Source organism: Chaetodon trifascialis, assembly GCF_039877785.1.
Source record: "Chaetodon trifascialis isolate fChaTrf1 chromosome 24 unlocalized genomic scaffold, fChaTrf1.hap1 SUPER_24_unloc_1, whole genome shotgun sequence".
Lineage (NCBI taxonomy): Eukaryota > Metazoa > Chordata > Actinopteri > Chaetodontiformes > Chaetodontidae > Chaetodon > Chaetodon trifascialis.
Genome location: NW_027255838.1, coordinates 1,266,445 through 1,287,500, shown reverse-complemented (window position 1 = coordinate 1,287,500; position 21,056 = coordinate 1,266,445). Strand labels below are relative to the sequence as shown.

The following is a 21,056-nucleotide window of genomic DNA, read 5'->3' as shown; positions in this document are numbered from 1 at the left end:
CCCTCGCTATGTACACTCTGGGGTGTGAGGGCTCGCTCCTTTCACGTCTTTCCAAATGTCGAGGCCGCTTTTATTCTTCACTCCAACAAATCTGATTTCCAACGGAGACAAGTCAATCAATGGATATACTTTTCTTTGCACACACGGGCCTGATGGAGTAAAGTTCAATGTGCCCCCTAACCAACAGCTTACACGTGCTTCTTTCGGAGAAATTTGTTATCACCAGCATGAGCCATCCTTGCCAAGGCAATATTATTTGTCATAGTCTTTTTGTATGATATCACGTAGACACATATGTTGTTGATTTCCTTTTTTATGCTGTTTTATTGTCTGTTGGGATGCGTGGATTCACCTCTGCCCTTCTTGAGGAGGATACAGAGAGCTCTTATTACCGACGACATACCGCGCTTCTTTTCTGCTCCTGTTCTGCGCCTGTTCTGCGAGAGCAGCCTCTCATGGTTTCACTTGTGTGTTGCAAGCCCCCTGTTCCGTGGTGCTACTTTCTTCTCAGTGTGGACGGCCATTGCACCGAAGTCGAGAAGAAAAGGCTTACAGCACCAGAAAAGGCTTACAGCACCTGGTGTTCCCAGGCGGTTTCCCATCCAAGTACTAACCAGGCCCGACCCTGCTTAGCTTCCGAGATCGGACGCGATCGGGCGTTGTCAGGCTGGTATGGCCGTAAGCCACAAAGGCTGATGCGCACAAGCTTTTTATACATGTGCCCTCGCTATGTACACTCTGGGGTGTGAGGGCTCGCTCCTTTCACGTCTTTCCAAATGTCGAGGCCGCTTTTATTCTTCACTCCAACAAATCTGATTTCCAACGGAGACAAGTCAATCAATGGATATACTTTTCTTTGCACACACGGGCCTGATGGAGCAAAGTTCAATGTGCCCCCTAACCAACAGCTTACACGTGCTTCTTTCGGAGAAATTTGTTATCACCAGCATTAGCCATCCTTGCCAAGGCAATATTATTTGTCATAGTCTTTTTGTATGATATCACGTAGACACATATGTTGTTGATTTCCTTTTTTATGCTGTTTTATTGTGTGTTGGGATGCGTGGATTCACCTCTGCCCTTCTTGAGGAGGATACAGAGAGCTCTTATTACCGACGACATACTGCGCTTCTTTTCTGCTCCTGTTCTGCGGGAGCAGCCTCTCATGGTTTCACTTGTGTGTTGCAAGCCCCCTGTTCCGTGGTGCTACTTTCTTCTCAGTGTGGACGGCCATTGCACCGAAGTCGAGAAGAAAAGGCTTACAGCACCAGAAAAGGCTTACAGCACCTGGTATTCCCAGGCGGTCTCCCATCCAAGTACTAACCAGGCCCGACCCTGCTTAGCTTCCGAGATCGGACGAGATCGGGCGTTGTCAGGCTGGTATGGCCGTAAGCCGCAAAGGCTGATGCGCACAAGCTTTTTATACATGTGCCCTCGCTATGTACACTCTGGGGTGTGAGGGCTCGCTCCTTTCACGTCTTTCCAAATGTCGAGGCCGCTTTTATTCTTCACTCCAACAAATCTGATTTCCAACGGAGACAAGCCAATCAATGGATATACTTTTCTTTGCACACACGGGCCTGATGGAGTAAAGTTCAATGTGCCCCCTAACCAACAGCTTACACGTGCTTCTTTCGGAGAAATTTGTTATCACCAGCATGAGCCATCCTTGCCAAGGCAATATTATTTGTCATAGTCTTTTTGTATGATATCACGTAGACACATATGTTGTTGATTTCCTTTTTTATGCTGTTTTATTGTCTGTTGGGATGCGTGGATTCACCTCTGCCCTTCTTGAGGAGGATACAGAGAGCTCTTATTACCGACGACATACTGCGCTTCTTTTCTGCTCCTGTTCTGCGGGAGCAGCCTCTCATGGTTTCACTTGTGTGTTGCAAGCCCCCTGTTCCGTGGTGCTACTTTCTTCTCAGTGTGGACGGCCATTGCACCGAAGTCGAGAAGAAAAGGCTTACAGCACCTGGTATTCCCAGGCGGTCTCCCATCCAAGTACTAACCAGGCCCGACCCTGCTTAGCTTCCGAGATCGGGCGTTGTCAGGCTGGTATGGCCGTAAGCCACAAAGGCTGATGCGCACAAGCTTTTTATACATGTGCCCTCGCTATGTACACTCTGGGGTGTGAGGGCTCGCTCCTTTCACGTCTTTCCAAATGTCGAGGCCGCTTTTATTCTTCACTCCAACAAATCTGATTTCCAACGGAGACAAGTCAATCAATGGATATACTTTTCTTTGCACACACGGGCCTGATGGAGCAAAGTTCAATGTGCCCCCTAACCAACAGCTTACACGTGCTTCTTTCGGAGAAATTTGTTATCACCAGCATGAGCCATCCTTGCCAAGGCAATATTATTTGTCATAGTCTTTTTGTATGATATCACGTAGACACATATGTTGTTGATTTCCTTTTTTATGCTGTTTTATTGTCTGTTGGGATGCATGGATTCACCTCTGCCCTTCTTGAGGAGGATACAGAGAGCTCTTATTACCGACGACATACCGCGCTTCTTTTCTGCTCCTGTTCTGCTCCTGTTCTGCGGGAGCAGCCTCTCATGGTTTCACTTGTGTGTTGCAAGCCCCCTGTTCCGTGGTGCTACTTTCTTCTCAGTGTGGACGGCCATTGCACCGAAGTCGAGAAGAAAAGGCTTACAGCACCAGAAAAGGCTTACAGCACCTGGTGTTCCCAGGCGGTCTCCCATCCAAGTACTAACCAGGCCCGACCCTGCTTAGCTTCCGAGATCGGACGAGATCAGGCGTTGTCAGGCTGGTATGGCCGTAAGCCACAAAGGCTGATGCGCACAAGCTTTTTATACATGTGCCCTCGCTATGTACACTCTGGGGTGTGAGGGCTCGCTCCTTTCACGTCTTTCCAAATGTCGAGGCCGCTTTTATTCTTCACTCCAACAAATCTGATTTCCAACGGAGACAAGTCAATCAATGGATATACTTTTCTTTGCACACACGGGCCTGATGGAGCAAAGTTCAATGTGCCCCCTAACCAACAGCTTACACGTGCTTCTTTCGGAGAAATTTGTTATCACCAGCATGAGCCATCCTTGCCAAGGCAATATTATTTGTCATAGTCTTTTTGTATGATATCACGTAGACACATATGTTGTTGATTTCCTTTTTTATGCTGTTTTATTGTGTGTTGGGATGCGTGGATTCACCTCTGCCCTTCTTGAGGAGGATACAGAGAGCTCTTATTACCGACGACATACTGCGCTTCTTTTCTGCTCCTGTTCTGCGGGAGCAGCCTCTCATGGTTTCACTTGTGTGTTGCAAGCCCCCTGTTCCGTGGTGCTACTTTCTTCTCAGTGTGGACGGCCATCGCACCGAAGTCGAGAAGAAAAGGCTTACAGCACCAGAAAAGGCTTACAGCACCTGGTATTCCCAGGCGGTCTCCCATCCAAGTACTAACCAGGCCCGACCCTGCTTAGCTTCCGAGATCGGACGAGATCGGGCGTTGTCAGGCTGGTATGGCCGTAAACCACAAAGGCTGATGCGCACAAGCTTTTTATACATGTGCCCTCGCTATGTACACTCTGGGGTGTGAGGGCTCGCTCCTTTCACGTCTTTCCAAATGTCGAGGCCGCTTTTATTCTTCACTCCAACAAATCTGATTTCCAACGGAGACAAGCCAATCAATGGATATACTTTTCTTTGCACACACGGGCCTGATGGAGTAAAGTTCAATGTGCCCCCTAACCAACAGCTTACACGTGCTTCTTTCGGAGAAATTTGTTATCACCAGCATGAGCCATCCTTGCCAAGGCAATATTATTTGTCATAGTCTTTTTGTATGATATCACGTAGACACATATGTTGTTGATTTCCTTTTTTATGCTGTTTTATTGTCTGTTGGGATGCGTGGATTCACCTCTGCCCTTCTTGAGGAGGATACAGAGAGCTCTTATTACCGACGACATACTGCGCTTCTTTTCTGCTCCTGTTCTGCGGGAGCAGCCTCTCATGGTTTCACTTGTGTGTTGCAAGCCCCCTGTTCCGTGGTGCTACTTTCTTCTCAGTGTGGACGGCCATTGCACCGAAGTCGAGAAGAAAAGGCTTACAGCACCTGGTATTCCCAGGCGGTCTCCCATCCAAGTACTAACCAGGCCCGACCCTGCTTAGCTTCCGAGATCGGACGAGATCGGGCGTTGTCAGGCTGGTATGGCCGTAAGCCACAAAGGCTGATGCGCACAAGCTTTTTATACATGTGCCCTCGCTATGTACACTCTGGGGTGTGAGGGCTCGCTCCTTTCACGTCTTTCCAAATGTCGAGGCCGCTTTTATTCTTCACTCCAACAAATCTGATTTCCAACGGAGACAAGTCAATCAATGGATATACTTTTCTTTGCACACACGGGCCTGATGGAGCAAAGTTCAATGTGCCCCCTAACCAACAGCTTACACGTGCTTCTTTCGGAGAAATTTGTTATCACCAGCATGAGCCATCCTTGCCAAGGCAATATTATTTGTCATAGTCTTTTTGTATGATATCACGTAGACACATATGTTGTTGATTTCCTTTTTTATGCTGTTTTATTGTCTGTTGGGATGCGTGGATTCACCTCTGCCCTTCTTGAGGAGGATACAGAGAGCTCTTATTACCGACGACATACCGCGCTTCTTTTCTGCTCCTGTTCTGCTCCTGTTCTGCGGGAGCAGCCTCTCATGGTTTCACTTGTGTGTTGCAAGCCCCCTGTTCCGTGGTGCTACTTTCTTCTCAGTGTGGACGGCCATTGCACCGAAGTCGAGAAGAAAAGGCTTACAGCACCAGAAAAGGCTTACAGCACCTGGTATTCCCAGGCGGTCTCCCATTCAAGTACTAACCAGGCCCGACCCTGCTTAGCTTCCGAGATCGGACGAGATCGGGCGTTGTCAGGCTGGTATGGCCGTAAGCCACAAAGGCTGATGTGCACAAGCTTTTTATACATGTGCCCTCGCTATGTACACTCTGGGGTGTGAGGGCTCGCTCCTTTCACGTCTTTCCAAATGTCGAGGCCGCTTTTATTCTTCACTCCAACAAATCTGATTTCCAACGGAGACAAGTCAATCAATGGATATACTTTTCTTTGCACACACGGGCCTGATGGAGCAAAGTTCAATGTGCCCCCTAACCAACAGCTTACACGTGCTTCTTTCGGAGAAATTTGTTATCACCAGCATTAGCCATCCTTGCCAAGGCAATATTATTTGTCATAGTCTTTTTGTATGATATCACGTAGACACATATGTTGTTGATTTCCTTTTTTATGCTGTTTTATTGTGTGTTGGGATGCGTGGATTCACCTCTGCCCTTCTTGAGGAGGATACAGAGAGCTCTTATTACCGACGACATACTGCGCTTCTTTTCTGCTCCTGTTCTGCGGGAGCAGCCTCTCATGGTTTCACTTGTGTGTTGCAAGCCCCCTGTTCCGTGGTGCTACTTTCTTCTCAGTGTGGACGGCCATTGCACCGAAGTCGAGAAGAAAAGGCTTACAGCACCAGAAAAGGCTTACAGCACCTGGTATTCCCAGGCGGTCTCCCATCCAAGTACTAAGCAGGCCCGACCCTGCTTAGCTTCCGAGATCGGACGAGATCGGGCGTTGTCAGGCTGGTATGGCCGTAAGCCGCAAAGGCTGATGCGCACAAGCTTTTTATACATGTGCCCTCGCTATGTACACTCTGGGGTGTGAGGGCTCGCTCCTTTCACGTCTTTCCAAATGTCGAGGCCGCTTTTATTCTTCACTCCAACAAATCTGATTTCCAACGGAGACAAGCCAATCAATGGATATACTTTTCTTTGCACACACGGGCCTGATGGAGTAAAGTTCAATGTGCCCCCTAACCAACAGCTTACACGTGCTTCTTTCGGAGAAATTTGTTATCACCAGCATGAGCCATCCTTGCCAAGGCAATATTATTTGTCATAGTCTTTTTGTATGATATCACGTAGACACATATGTTGTTGATTTCCTTTTTTATGCTGTTTTATTGTCTGTTGGGATGCGTGGATTCACCTCTGCCCTTCTTGAGGAGGATACAGAGAGCTCTTATTACCGACGACATACTGCGCTTCTTTTCTGCTCCTGTTCTGCGGGAGCAGCCTCTCATGGTTTCACTTGTGTGTTGCAAGCCCCCTGTTCCGTGGTGCTACTTTCTTCTCAGTGTGGACGGCCATTGCACCGAAGTCGAGAAGAAAAGGCTTACAGCACCTGGTATTCCCAGGCGGTCTCCCATCCAAGTACTAACCAGGCCCGACCCTGCTTAGCTTCCGAGATCGGGCGTTGTCAGGCTGGTATGGCCGTAAGCCACAAAGGCTGATGCGCACAAGCTTTTTATACATGTGCCCTCGCTATGTACACTCTGGGGTGTGAGGGCTCGCTCCTTTCACGTCTTTCCAAATGTCGAGGCCGCTTTTATTCTTCACTCCAACAAATCTGATTTCCAACGGAGACAAGTCAATCAATGGATATACTTTTCTTTGCACACACGGGCCTGATGGAGCAAAGTTCAATGTGCCCCCTAACCAACAGCTTACACGTGCTTCTTTCGGAGAAATTTGTTATCACCAGCATGAGCCATCCTTGCCAAGGCAATATTATTTGTCATAGTCTTTTTGTATGATATCACGTAGACACATATGTTGTTGATTTCCTTTTTTATGCTGTTTTATTGTCTGTTGGGATGCATGGATTCACCTCTGCCCTTCTTGAGGAGGATACAGAGAGCTCTTATTACCGACGACATACCGCGCTTCTTTTCTGCTCCTGTTCTGCTCCTGTTCTGCGGGAGCAGCCTCTCATGGTTTCACTTGTGTGTTGCAAGCCCCCTGTTCCGTGGTGCTACTTTCTTCTCAGTGTGGACGGCCATTGCACCGAAGTCGAGAAGAAAAGGCTTACAGCACCAGAAAAGGCTTACAGCACCTGGTGTTCCCAGGCGGTCTCCCATCCAAGTACTAACCAGGCCCGACCCTGCTTAGCTTCCGAGATCGGACAAGATCAGGCGTTGTCAGGCTGGTATGGCCGTAAGCCACAAAGGCTGATGCGCACAAGCTTTTTATACATGTGCCCTCGCTATGTACACTCTGGGGTGTGAGGGCTCGCTCCTTTCACGTCTTTCCAAATGTCGAGGCCGCTTTTATTCTTCACTCCAACAAATCTGATTTCCAACGGAGACAAGTCAATCAATGGATATACTTTTCTTTGCACACACGGGCCTGATGGAGCAAAGTTCAATGTGCCCCCTAACCAACAGCTTACACGTGCTTCTTTCGGAGAAATTTGTTATCACCAGCATGAGCCATCCTTGCCAAGGCAATATTATTTGTCATAGTCTTTTTGTATGATATCACGTAGACACATATGTTGTTGATTTCCTTTTTTATGCTGTTTTATTGTGTGTTGGGATGCGTGGATTCACCTCTGCCCTTCTTGAGGAGGATACAGAGAGCTCTTATTACCGACGACATACTGCGCTTCTTTTCTGCTCCTGTTCTGCGGGAGCAGCCTCTCATGGTTTCACTTGTGTGTTGCAAGCCCCCTGTTCCGTGGTGCTACTTTCTTCTCAGTGTGGACGGCCATCGCACCGAAGTCGAGAAGAAAAGGCTTACAGCACCAGAAAAGGCTTACAGCACCTGGTATTCCCAGGCGGTCTCCCATCCAAGTACTAACCAGGCCCGACCCTGCTTAGCTTCCGAGATCGGACGAGATCGGGCGTTGTCAGGCTGGTATGGCCGTAAACCACAAAGGCTGATGCGCACAAGCTTTTTATACATGTGCCCTCGCTATGTACACTCTGGGGTGTGAGGGCTCGCTCCTTTCACGTCTTTCCAAATGTCAAGGCCGCTTTTATTCTTCACTCCAACAAATCTGATTTCCAACGGAGACAAGCCAATCAATGGATATACTTTTCTTTGCACACACGGGCCTGATGGAGTAAAGTTCAATGTGCCCCCTAACCAACAGCTTACACGTGCTTCTTTCGGAGAAATTTGTTATCACCAGCATGAGCCATCCTTGCCAAGGCAATATTATTTGTCATAGTCTTTTTGTATGATATCACGTAGACACATATGTTGTTGATTTCCTTTTTTATGCTGTTTTATTGTCTGTTGGGATGCGTGGATTCACCTCTGCCCTTCTTGAGGAGGATACAGAGAGCTCTTATTACCGACGACATACTGCGCTTCTTTTCTGCTCCTGTTCTGCGGGAGCAGCCTCTCATGGTTTCACTTGTGTGTTGCAAGCCCCCTGTTCCGTGGTGCTACTTTCTTCTCAGTGTGGACGGCCATTGCACCGAAGTCGAGAAGAAAAGGCTTACAGCACCTGGTATTCCCAGGCGGTCTCCCATCCAAGTACTAACCAGGCCCGACCCTGCTTAGCTTCCGAGATCGGACGAGATCGGGCGTTGTTTTTTTTTTTCTCTTTATTATGTAAAAAAATACAAATTATTTACACACATCATATCGTACATACCTTGCACATAATGTACATATCAATACATCTTTTCCCATCTCCATACACACACAAAAAAAAACAGCTGGCAAAATGTCTTATGTAACTTTACCTAATGTCTGACAACATTTAAATGCAAGGTCAATAACAGTGAGGCAGGTCATTGTAAAAAACCCCCCCAACTCAGGACAGTGGTACATTTAATCCACCACATCGGCAAAGAGTCTATAAGCCGCCAACCTAAAACAAGATCACATATTTAAAACATATAGTCTCGACACACACACACACACACACACACACACACACACACAAATAAATAAATAAATAAATAAATAGATAAATAAATAAAATAAATAATAAATTAATTAATTAAAATAAATAAATTTAAAAAAAAAAAAAAAAAACGTGAGACAGATTGCAGTCTGCCCTAATACAATGAAAATAACTCATACAATATTCTGTGATAACAAATCTTTAATCAAAATCAAATATCAGTGTCCTATCAGCCCCAATCTCAATAAATGTACTCCCTTCCACAAATCCAGTGACAAATTCCTCCTCCCCAACATAACTAAAAATCACCTTTATGTCCCTTTTTGTGATACTCTTGAACACTCTCCACACATCCACTCTCTTCTCTTCATAATGGGCTATATTCCTCCTCAGCTTGACAGCAAACCTTGCATGGCTCAATACATAGTTTAGCAAGTTCACATTGCATCCTTTCACCTTTCCAGTCACCCCAAACAACCACAGCTCTCTCCACTCCATTCTCTCCACCAGCCCTCCCACCCAACATCTGCTGATTAACTCTTTCATTTTCCCAAAATATTCCCCCAGCTCACCACATTCAACAAACTCGTGCATACATGTTTCTACTGCCACACTGCACACATCACATTCCCTCTTCACATTCGCATCAAACTTACTGATTATTAAATTATTAAACACTCTATTGTGACGCAGAAGAAAATCAAAATTTTCACATTCACTACTGTTCCACTTCACTCTCAGATTCTCCCAAATTTTCTTTACATCCATATCAACCATTACCCTCTCCCATACTTTCTCTGCAGCCGGTCTCCTCACTTCTCTCCCCCTTAGGCATCTATACATCACTCTTGTTGTCACACTCATCAGACTCACTCTCCTCTCGCCTTCCCCCACATACAGTTCCATTTCACCTCCTTCCTCCACCACAGCCTCTCTCCCAATCATACTGAGCCATTCTCGCGGCATCCCATCCTTAATCTTTTCCATCACCCCTTCAGCCGTGCCCAACCACATATCATCACCCTTTCCCCTCACCTCATCTACCAGCACCTGAGCCCTCATAAACCCTGGTACGTACTCATAAACTAAATCCCTCACCAGCCTAAACCCTGCTCTCCATAACACCCTGTTATATATTGTGTTCCCTTCAGATGTGATTTTGGGATTTAGGAACACTGGTTGCTTCCACACCTGTTTCACATTCTTACAGTCATACTGCACACATTTCACAAACTCTCCCCAGGCTCCCAGTACTTCTTTGTAAAACTCAGACACTCCACTCAACATTCCTTTCTTCAGCTCCATAAACACTCCACTCTCACCACATCCACCACATTTGTTAATTGCCTCCTCTAAAAAAATCTTCCATATGTGATCTCTTCTATTCTTTAATAACCTCACCATCATTTTCACCCTCAGTGCTTTCTTTTTCTTTTCTACATTAATCAGTTTCAACCCTCCATCCTTATACTCATTTTCCAACACCTCTCTAGCTATCCTGACTCCCCTCCCACCCCACAAAAATTCACTCACCATTTTCTCCACCTCCTTCACCACCCTCTCAGGCACATCTAGCACATTCATCACATACACAAGCTTACTCATTATCAGTGCATTCACAACCACCACCTTGCCTTTCAGCTTCAGCCCTCAAAGGCTTACAGCACCTGGTATTCCCAGGCGGTCTCCCATCCAAGTACTAACCAGGCCCGACCCTGCTTAGCTTCCGAGATCGGACGAGATCGGGCGTTGTCAGGCTGGTATGGCCGTAAGCCACAAAGGCTGATGCGCACAAGCTTTTTATACATGTGCCCTCGCTATGTACACTCTGGGGTGTGAGGGCTCGCTCCTTTCACGTCTTTCCAAATGTCGAGGCCGCTTTTATTCTTCACTCCAACAAATCTGATTTCCAACGGAGACAAGTCAATCAATGGATATACTTTTCTTTGCACACACGGGCCTGATGGAGCAAAGTTCAATGTGCCCCCTAACCAACAGCTTACACGTGCTTCTTTCGGAGAAATTTGTTATCACCAGCATGAGCCATCCTTGCCAAGGCAATATTATTTGTCATAGTCTTTTTGTATGATATCACGTAGACACATATGTTGTTGATTTCCTTTTTTATGCTGTTTTATTGTCTGTTGGGATGCGTGGATTCACCTCTGCCCTTCTTGAGGAGGATACAGAGAGCTCTTATTACCGACGACATACCGCGCTTCTTTTCTGCTCCTGTTCTGCTCCTGTTCTGCGGGAGCAGCCTCTCATGGTTTCACTTGTGTGTTGCAAGCCCCCTGTTCCGTGGTGCTACTTTCTTCTCAGTGTGGACGGCCATTGCACCGAAGTCGAGAAGAAAAGGCTTACAGCACCAGAAAAGGCTTACAGCACCTGGTATTCCCAGGCGGTCTCCCATTCAAGTACTAACCAGGCCCGACCCTGCTTAGCTTCCGAGATCGGACGAGATCGGGCGTTGTCAGGCTGGTATGGCCGTAAGCCACAAAGGCTGATGTGCACAAGCTTTTTATACATGTGCCCTCGCTATGTACACTCTGGGGTGTGAGGGCTCGCTCCTTTCACGTCTTTCCAAATGTCGAGGCCGCTTTTATTCTTCACTCCAACAAATCTGATTTCCAACGGAGACAAGTCAATCAATGGATATACTTTTCTTTGCACACACGGGCCTGATGGAGCAAAGTTCAATGTGCCCCCTAACCAACAGCTTACACGTGCTTCTTTCGGAGAAATTTGTTATCACCAGCATGAGCCATCCTTGCCAAGGAAATATTATTTGTCATAGTCTTTTTGTATGATATCACGTAGACACATATGTTGTTGATTTCCTTTTTTATGCTGTTTTATTGTCTGTTGGGATGCGTGGATTCACCTCTGCCCTTCTTGAGGAGGATACAGAGAGCTCTTATTACCGACGACATACTGCGCTTCTTTTCTGCTCCTGTTCTGCGGGAGCAGCCTCTCATGGTTTCACTTGTGTGTTGCAAGCCCCCTGTTCCGTGGTGCTACTTTCTTCTCAGTGTGGACGGCCATTGCACCGAAGTCGAGAAGAAAAGGCTTACAGCACCAGAAAAGGCTTACAGCACCTGGTATTCCCAGGCGGTCTCCCATCCAAGTACTAACCAGGCCCGACCCTGCTTAGCTTCCGAGATCGGACTTTGTCAGGCTGGTATGGCCGTAAGCCACAAAGGCTGATGCGCACAAGCTTTTTATACATGTGCCCTCGCTATGTACACTCTGGGGTGTGAGGGCTCGCTCCTTTCACGTCTTTCCAAATGTCGAGGCCGCTTTTATTCTTCACTCCAACAAATCTGATTTCCAACGGAGACAAGTCAATCAATGGATATACTTTTCTTTGCACACACGGGCCTGATGGAGCAAAGTTCAATGTGCCCCCTAACCAACAGCTTACACGTGCTTCTTTCGGAGAAATTTGTTATCACCAGCATGAGCCATCCTTGCCAAGGCAATATTATTTGTCATAGTCTTTTTGTATGATATCACATAGACACATATGTTGTTGATTTCCTTTTTTATGCTGTTTTATTGTCTGTTGGGATGCGTGGATTCACCTCTGCCCTTCTTGAGGAGGATACAGAGAGCTGGGGGGTATTCCGGGTCGGAGGTTCAACAAACTCTGATTTTATCTCTGAACTCTGAGTTGACTTACTGTGAGATGGGAAACTCTGAGTATCCGGTTCCAGAACAGCTGATCTGAGTTAGTTCAATCAACTCTGAATATGTTAACCTTGAGTTGTGCGCGTGCATAACCACTATAAAAAGCCATCATCAATAGAGCCCTGATACCACGAGTCACCATGACAACTGAAAAAAAAAACAAAGAAAAAAAGAAAGAAAGATCAAGTTATTTTACCCCGATGGAGTTGGAGGTCTTATTGCAGGCCTGTGTGGAGTATGAGCACATATTTCGGCGTAAATATATCACCGCTGCAGCAGCGAAGGAGAGAGAAACGGCATGGGAGAAAACTGCTACCCGAGACAACGTGTAAGTTTGAATGTACTATTCCATTGACTTAACATTTAACCGTACTTAAGATCGTAGCATACAGTTATGAATGTAAGTAGGAATAAAATCTGATTTTCATTTAGGTGCAATCCAACAGGGGAGAAAGAATCAGCGAAAAATGAAATATAAAAACATCATTCAAAAAGGTAAGGCATATTTTGCTAGGCTATGATTGTACCTCACTTTGATTTTAATTTTATTTTTTTAATTGACTTAGGCTATTAAACAAAGTGAATATTAATTCATTGGCGACTTCAAGTAGTAATTTAAACCCCTAACAACATGTTGTTTTAACATGTCATCTCACTTAATATCCCACTTAGTAGATTAACACTTGATACAATGTTTACACATTTTTATTTTATAGGTATTGAGGTCATTTAAAATGTGACGATGTGTCCACGAACACTCAATAAAATACTAATTAAAAAAAAAAAGATTAACATTTGAGTTCTGCTCAGCCAACAGAGAGATGGCAGAGGCCCGAAAAATGGGTGGAGGACCACCTCAACCACCAAAGTATTCTGAAACAGTATATTTTCCTTCATCACAGGAGGATGATGATGATGATGATGAAACACTGTCTGCTGCCACAGGGAGCAATCCAGTGAGGCCTACTGAAGTGTGTCTTAATATTATGTAGAGCTACTGGCAGTGCTCTGCCCATTCACATTCCTTTACATTCTGGAGTGGAATGTGGAGTTGGACATGTACACTGAAGTGATGAGCATAGATAATGGACAAACAACTAGCACATTCTTGTCCTTCAACAGAACGACTGGGCATCAGCAGGAGGAGCGTCCATCAACTTCCACAGGGCGGCTTGACACAGTCAGATTTTTGGTCAATACCATGTTAAATCTGTATGTAGAACTGTAGGATTTAAATGTCATCCATAAGTTTCCCAGTTACCAGTGAAGGAGTTGTATAGAGTCGACCTCATGAAGAGTATAGAGAAAAGTGAAAAGGAAATGGTCTATTTGGATCGGCAGATTAGAAAAACAGACCTTGAAATTCTATTACTGGAACTCCAGTTGAGGTGGATGCACTTCACAGGTGAAATATGTTAATGGATGGAACTATATTACAAATCCTGACTGCTGCTTTTGTACTTTTAGGGAATAAAGAAGACCAAACCACATGTGAATTTGTCATTATTTGACTGTTTTAATCAAAAGTAGTTTCTGCTGTTTAGGTCCCTTACAGCCCTTCCATCCTGGACGTCTGCAGGGTGGATGGGATGGTCATCCTCAGGGTCATTCATTTGTACAACAGGGTGTTGCTCTCCTCTAATAGTTGCAATATTATGGAGAACAACACATGCCACAATGATGTCACATGCCCTCTCTGGGATGACCCTGAGCTAACACAGGCACTGGAACCTGGATTTGAGTATGCCTATGGCCATCTCAACCCAGGCTCTAGTCCTGCAGTGGGCCACATTAAAACGTTGTTGGGGCCCCGGCTCAGGGTCAGGGCAAGGGGTCAACAGAGTGGGCTGACATGGATAGCCTCAACCCCCCAGTATCAAGAACTCCTGTAATTATAGAGGACACATTTGAGTGTATTAAAAAGGGAGACAAAGAACATTTGTACAAGTTTTAGCTTCCTTACCTCGTGCAAATCTGTTGCTCAGACTACACTCCCAGTAGATCCAGGAGTCATGTACAGAGCTAGGCCACCTGGCTTCTACATTTGTAATGATGTAAACTGCATCACATATGATCTTCACAGTGCAGAGAATGACATGTGTTACAGTGTATTGTAATGTATACATTTTCATGTACAAAATTTTTAAGATGGTAGGTCATAAACCTGGACATTGATGCTCTGAAAGGATTTTCTATTCACATAGTGCCCTTTGTGTTCTGCAGGTGCTGTAATGGGAATTTGTGTCCCATCTATGCATCCTATCACATTTGGAAGCCCTGCAAAATACCAGCTAATTAAGCTACTGAACCCACTCTGAGGTCGCAGCAGAATGTATATCATAATTTAAAATAAAAGAATATATGATTTCTACATCAGTCACCAGTCTCTACCATCATTGCTACCATCATAGGCGTTTCAGTGCGAGGTCACTTTCCTCACAGCTCTACACACTGTTGCCTTTCCGAAGTGCTCTGCATCCTCAATATTGTACAAAAAACTACCGTTTGCAAAAAGAAAAACGTAGCACTATGCGTAAAATTTGCTGTGATGTGAGCGCATGTCCGCGGTGTGTGAGGTTGGTGATGTACGGCCGGAGAATGTTATCCAGATAAATTATACCGTTTGATGAAAAGCGGTAGCGTTTGAACAGATATTCCTCTGGAAATGACAGGACACCTAAACTCGGTCGGAAGATTCTCTCGTGACGTAAAGCGTTTCGAATCAGTTGGGCTTCGATATCAATCGGATTGGGAATGAACGGGCAATCCATGTCTAACAGCTTTCTTCATGTGGAGACAGGTAGAAACTCAGGTTAAACCTGCCAGCGAGCAGGTTATGTTCACAGAATCTGTTACCATGGTGACTGACTCAGAGTTTCAGTTACCTCTCTTTCTGGAACAGAAAACTCAGAGTTTCCCTCATCTCAGGCTTAACTTACTCTGAGTTTTCACATAACCCACTTTCTGGAATACCCCCCGGGTCTGATGACGTTTGCACAGCTGTATTAGCTGTCAAAGGGACTGCAGCTGAACGCACATAGAAGCCTTTATTTAAGAACAATTTCTAAAAACACACAGTAGTCTTTAATTTTGTAATTTGCTTTAAATATGCGAATCATTTAAACGTTCTTAATCTAATATATGTATGGGTTTGTGTTGTTTGACAATCACTCAAAAAATAAAAATAAAAGAAAGAAAAAAAGCTGCTCTGTGTGATGCCACAAGTATTCGTAGTTAAAGTCACCTTTATATCCTAAAGTGCCAGATATATCGAGCACAGACTGACGGTGCGTGATATTGCGTTTCATACGACACGCCCCTTAAATAATAGCCTACTTCCGCGTAGGCTACACCGGTGTATCCTCACTCTGATCTCCTTCAGAAGCCTCCTCTCTCCTCGCTCCTCGTCTCCTTCAGGTACATTTAAGCAATTGGAAGATCCTTCATCATGGCGGAGGCGAAACGACTTCGACGAAGGAGCGAGGAGACGAGGAGGCACAATTCAACGTAATGAAAAGCACCCAGAGAATCCTCCAGAGCAGGCATGTTCAAACTATTCCACAAAGGGCCATGTGGCTGCAGGTTTTTCCTCCAACCAATCAAGAGGATGCAGCCTGACCAATCAGCTGTCTGCAGACTGAGATCAGCTGATGAAATGAGTCAAGTCTGGTGTGCTGCTGCTTGGTTGGAAAGGAAACCTTCAGCCACTCGGCCCTTTGTGCAATAGTTTGGACATGCCTGCTGTAGAGCCAGCTCCTGAGAGATTTATGAATGATAGAAATCAAGCAGCTGCACAAACAAAAACACCCATCGACAGCACATCCATGGCCTGAAAAGTGCGCCCCCTAATTCGGGGGCACTGAACACACCAGTCTTGCTCCCATGTCCCAAGTTCATTTCTTGGTGTGTGCTTCGTCCTTGAACCTTTACTGTTATTCTTATTACTATACTACTACTACTACTACTAATAATAATAATAATAATAATGATGATGATGATGATAATGATAATAATGATAACAATACACCATGTCTAACATAACTGTGTCAGACTTTAAATTGGTGCACTAAAACCCACAAGCCTGGTAAAGCTACCAACTATTGGCGACGTCCCCTGCAGCCTCGGACGTGCTCCCGAGACGACTGCTCTAGCCACGTTCACAGCACACTAACAAATCCCCCAATGAACTCCTCGGGAATTCGCTCTTAAGCCTGAGAGAGACAGAACAGCAGCAGTCTACTTAAACTGTGGACTGGACCGCACAACTCTGTGCCACAAAACACCAGCATTGAACAGCTCCATGACACAAGCAAACACCCCTCTGAGCAATCAACACCTATTATTACCCAAACAGTAAAACAGCCAACTTAGCACACTCACTAGCAGGGGCGGACTGGGACAAGAAATCGACCCAGGCATTTTGGACCAGACCGGCCCACATCTTTTGCTGGGGAGAGGGGGGAGAAGGGTTAGGGGAGGGGAGAGGGGAAGAGGGGAGACCTTAAATGTATATAGACCACACAAAGATCAGAAATCAGCACAGATTGGTTTGTCAGTTCCGCACCGGGGAATCATCTTCTTTTCTCGTTCCTCTCGCTCCAGCTGAACTGTCAGGTGTCGCGCAGCTTCACAGCCGAATCCAAAGTGTGGTCCATGCAGGTCCCCTCAGCGGCCACCAGAGGGGGCGACGGCAGGCAGGCAGGCAGACACAGACAGAGCGGTTGGGCTGAGGCAACATGAAATGACACAGTGGAAAGCCTCATTTAAAGTGAGATCAATATGTGGTACAAATAATACATGATGTTACAGAATCGACCCTTTGGTTAAAGTTAAAGTATACAGTCGGCAAGTGGGAAACAAGAGAAAAGAGTAAACAGAACGAGAGAAATGCTCATAAATACAAACTTGGTCTGCAGAGATGGAGGGGACACTTTGCTCTGTCACCTGGGTGAAAAGGTCGAAGGCGATGTGGCCGTGACCTTTGCCAAAAGCCATCAGGCCAAAGCACGCTCTCCCCGATTTCTCCTGGCTCGGCCGCACTGCCCATTGTCTGGATCTGCTGCAGCAGGCGCTCTGTGATTCCCGGCGAGATGTCCCAGGCGACCACCTGCAGCTTGACATGGCCTTGTAGAAGGATGGCAGAACAAGCGTAGGTGTGTTTTTGAGGGCGGGGAGTCTGTGTGAACCCTATAGTGCCATTCCAACAAAGAACACAGCTCCTCTCAACAATGGTGCATCCTCCATGTGCACCCTCTCCTCCATCATGCTGCATATAGTGTAAATGGCTCTGTGGCCTCGGTGAGTCCCCAACACCTTCCTCATCAACTTTAAGGAAGGTTTTAAAAAACTCACGCTGACAGTTCAACAGAGTGTGATGATGGAGACAGTGAGAGTCTGAGGGCGGGCAGCTGTAACACACCACCACATCCAGGACGTTGGAGGTGGATGAAATGCAAATGGTAACAAAAAGGAAACATTGCTGAGATGTTTGCACGACTATAGTGTTACACTAATGATCATATCAGTATAATAACTCACTGTTTTTCCAGCTTGGGGGTCCAGAAAGACTAAAACAAAGCAGTCAGTGAAGTTCTGCTTCAGAACAGCCTGAAACAAGATCACAGACATGGATATAGACTAAATGGACATTTTTAAGTGAAGCTGTCTGCTTACAAGGATTCTTCCTGTACATCAGTGACAATGAAAAGGGCAAATGTTGAAATGTTGACATGGACCAAGCGAAGTGTGCAGAGACGCTGGCTTAGAGGCATTTCTTCCTCTAAGCTCACATGTGAAAGATTTCTGTTACTCAAAACTACAATGTTCCTCAACACAGACATGATGGAGTCTCCTGGATAGTTCAAGTGCTGTCCTGTAAGCTTGTGTTTCAACAATTGCTTACATACAAATTATTTACTATATTTTTGTCATTGTCAACGAATCCCATGTGCTGTCCTGAACCAGCCTTGAATGTATCCTCATAACAAGTGCCACTGAGCTCCACTATTGTTCCAGCAGTATTACAAACACATCAATGAGCCACACTGTTACACTGGGAGATATTTTCCTTCATTACCATGAACACACACACACACACACACACACACACACACACACACACACACACACACACACACTGGGGTGGGCAGGGGTGGCTCTGATCTCATAAATGACACATAAATTTGTGACCAACACATCACTAATTTCTCTTTCTGTTCAATAAGAAAACAAACAAACAAACAAAAAACAACGGTGGCCGTTATCCTGGTCATTTCTGTGCGGCGTGTGCGCGTGTCACCCGCGTGAAATGCCTGAAATGTCAATCACTGTTAACCAATCTCAGGACAGACAGAAATAGACTAATAAACAGTAAACTAATAAACATTAGAATCAGTTTAATTTCACATAAAAATGCGTTAAGACACACAGAATAAGCTTAAAATGTGGACTTTTTGAAGGGGACATCTTTCCTGTCTATCTTCCGACTCCTTCTGAAAAATTTCAGCCCGCCCTGCACAGCAACACTTGTTGATCACGCGCCCTCTCAGCCAATCAGGGCGGCCATAGCCTCCGTCCTGTACGTCGGATTGGCTCCGTTGTTCCAGTGTCAACGCTGCAAATGGCCCCCCTGCTGTGTCTCCCCTGTGACACTCAGGGTTACACAAGCTTTGACTGTAGGTGGAAAAAAAATGAGAAAGGGTGAAATCAAGCGCTTAAAATGAAATAGTTCCACTGGGCTGTTGTCAGAAACTGTTAGACAGCACAGTAGGTGAGAGGAAATTGTTTATTGATGCCCCGAAATGGGCTTTCCCATGAGAAGTGAATGGGAGGGTGAAAATGTTACAGAGTGTCATTAAAACAGTAAATATTAATAATGTAACAACAGTAACAGTAAAGGTCCAAGGACGGAGCACGCGCCACGTAATGAAATAAGATTGGAAATGCAAACGACAGAGAAGAGACAGATTTGACAGGTGAGGGGATAAAACAGACAGAAAGAGGGGGGGTCTCTTTGTCTGTCACGGCACATACAGCTGCTTAATCCTGTGTGTTTGCCTGATTTCTATCGTTCATAAATCTCTTAGGAGCTGGCTCCAGAGGACCGGCTGAGTGTGCCAAGCCTTATCATTTGTCTCCATCTAATGGCCAACAGTGCAAACGACAGCCTCAGTCGCAAAAGCAGGATAGGCCAAAACGCTGAGCATCTGTCTGTCATTCTCTCTCTGTCTCTCTCTCTCTCTCTCTCTCTCTCTCTCTCTCCCTCTTTATATGTGCAATTGAACAATAATTGATGTAAAGTCAGTGAAGTCTCCCTTTAAGTTATTTAAATCACATAGATCTGCATATATCAACTAATTTCAAGCAAATCTGGCTAATTAAGGCAAACAGTAAGCAGCTTTAAATAAAGAAACAAGTCTTTGAAATTGTTGGCATATTATGAAATGAATCTGTCCATGCTGTGAAACTGCACACAGAAAAATGAAAATGAAGGAATGAAAGAGCTGAAATTAAGTAATAAGATATTTTTTGTGGTCCACCCTCCTCAGATCAGGAAATTAGTAGATAACACACAGTCAATCTGCTTGTATGTGAACGTGCAGGATAGCAGACCTCCACCTGCCCAGCAAGATCACGGGACTCTGCCGTTCACCTCAGGCGCACGAGGACATCGTTTGCATGAAACTGTGTCCAGGTAAGACTCATTATGGAAAAAGTACACATTTGAATAACACGCCTAAAACTCAGTGATAGTTTCTGATCTATTTGTAAAATCTACGGAGAAATATAACTGTTTTTGACAGTGTGGCAGTCGCTTTCGTCCCGAAGTGAGGACTCCGACGGGACGCTGCGGGGCTCGCCGAACCCCAGTCAAAAATCCACAAATTTAAAGTCATCTCGCTTTTTCTCCAAAATCTGCGTCGGTCCGCGTGTTTTCGATCTGGGAAAGTAATCAGTAGGCTCTGTTGAGTAATTCGGCTTAAAAAATGACCATGAGAAGGTTTTTAAAGTGTTTTTTCAGTGCTTCATCAATTGCTTATTAGATCAGGTGAATCGAACTCCGTTCGTCTGTGGCTCATCGAAGCTATGGCTTGTTGGGTGCTTCCTGACATTAACGGATCATTAATGTCGCGTCTTAGCTGACATATTTCTGTTCTATATTTGTTTTATTTTGTATGGGGCAGCAATCTCTCTACACAATTGGCTGTTCAAGCTCAATTATAGGTAGGGTTGCCAACTTTTCAAAAAACCTTGGAGTGAGATTTGGTTGAGCCAACCAAAATTTTGCCGCATACATGATGGGACGACATAAGACACAGCATAGCTCATTTTGTGCATGTTTAATCAAACGATACAATAATATGATCTTACAGATTAGCCTACACAACAGTATATAAAATAATTAAAATTATCTCAACCTTAAACATCTACAATAGTAAAACAAAACATGCACATTAACACTAGGACTGCCAGCTTTATAGCACCCCCTCCAAGCGCCGCGCGTCAGCCAGACCATCCATCCATTATCTATACCGCCTATCCCTTTCGGGGTTGCGGGGGGCTGGAGCCTATCCCAGCTACAATGGGCGAGAGGCGGGGTACACCCTGAACCGGTCGCCAGCCGATTGCAGGGCCACA

General features: G+C 45.4%; 11 non-coding genes and 3 pseudogenes across 11 annotated transcripts; all 14 read right to left on the bottom strand.

The window, feature by feature from the left end:
• Positions 1-565: 565 nt before the first annotated feature.
• Positions 566-684, bottom strand: LOC139328332 (5S ribosomal RNA). The gene has a single exon (XR_011601916.1). It is a non-coding gene; the product is annotated as a 5S ribosomal RNA (ribosomal RNA).
• Positions 685-1,275: 591 nt separating this feature from the next.
• LOC139328193 (5S ribosomal RNA) lies at positions 1,276-1,394 on the bottom strand. Its single transcript, XR_011601783.1, has one exon. It is a non-coding gene; the product is annotated as a 5S ribosomal RNA (ribosomal RNA).
• A 572-nt stretch (positions 1,395-1,966) lies between these two features.
• LOC139328379 (5S ribosomal RNA) lies at positions 1,967-2,075 on the bottom strand (annotated as a pseudogene).
• A 602-nt stretch (positions 2,076-2,677) lies between these two features.
• Positions 2,678-2,796, bottom strand: LOC139328316 (5S ribosomal RNA). Its single transcript, XR_011601900.1, has one exon. It is a non-coding gene; the product is annotated as a 5S ribosomal RNA (ribosomal RNA).
• A 591-nt stretch (positions 2,797-3,387) lies between these two features.
• On the bottom strand, positions 3,388-3,506 carry LOC139328298 (5S ribosomal RNA). Its single transcript, XR_011601882.1, has one exon. It is a non-coding gene; the product is annotated as a 5S ribosomal RNA (ribosomal RNA).
• Positions 3,507-4,078: 572 nt separating this feature from the next.
• On the bottom strand, positions 4,079-4,197 carry LOC139328192 (5S ribosomal RNA). Its single transcript, XR_011601782.1, has one exon. It is a non-coding gene; the product is annotated as a 5S ribosomal RNA (ribosomal RNA).
• Positions 4,198-4,799: 602 nt separating this feature from the next.
• LOC139328305 (5S ribosomal RNA) lies at positions 4,800-4,918 on the bottom strand. The gene has a single exon (XR_011601889.1). It is a non-coding gene; the product is annotated as a 5S ribosomal RNA (ribosomal RNA).
• Positions 4,919-5,509: 591 nt separating this feature from the next.
• On the bottom strand, positions 5,510-5,628 carry LOC139328323 (5S ribosomal RNA). The gene has a single exon (XR_011601907.1). It is a non-coding gene; the product is annotated as a 5S ribosomal RNA (ribosomal RNA).
• A 572-nt stretch (positions 5,629-6,200) lies between these two features.
• Positions 6,201-6,309, bottom strand: LOC139328378 (5S ribosomal RNA; annotated as a pseudogene).
• Positions 6,310-6,911: 602 nt separating this feature from the next.
• Positions 6,912-7,030, bottom strand: LOC139328349 (5S ribosomal RNA). The gene has a single exon (XR_011601933.1). It is a non-coding gene; the product is annotated as a 5S ribosomal RNA (ribosomal RNA).
• Positions 7,031-7,621: 591 nt separating this feature from the next.
• On the bottom strand, positions 7,622-7,740 carry LOC139328297 (5S ribosomal RNA). Its single transcript, XR_011601881.1, has one exon. It is a non-coding gene; the product is annotated as a 5S ribosomal RNA (ribosomal RNA).
• A 2,644-nt stretch (positions 7,741-10,384) lies between these two features.
• LOC139328191 (5S ribosomal RNA) lies at positions 10,385-10,503 on the bottom strand. Its single transcript, XR_011601781.1, has one exon. It is a non-coding gene; the product is annotated as a 5S ribosomal RNA (ribosomal RNA).
• A 602-nt stretch (positions 10,504-11,105) lies between these two features.
• Positions 11,106-11,224, bottom strand: LOC139328304 (5S ribosomal RNA). Its single transcript, XR_011601888.1, has one exon. It is a non-coding gene; the product is annotated as a 5S ribosomal RNA (ribosomal RNA).
• Positions 11,225-11,815: 591 nt separating this feature from the next.
• LOC139328424 (5S ribosomal RNA) lies at positions 11,816-11,924 on the bottom strand (annotated as a pseudogene).
• Positions 11,925-21,056: the final 9,132 nt, after the last annotated feature.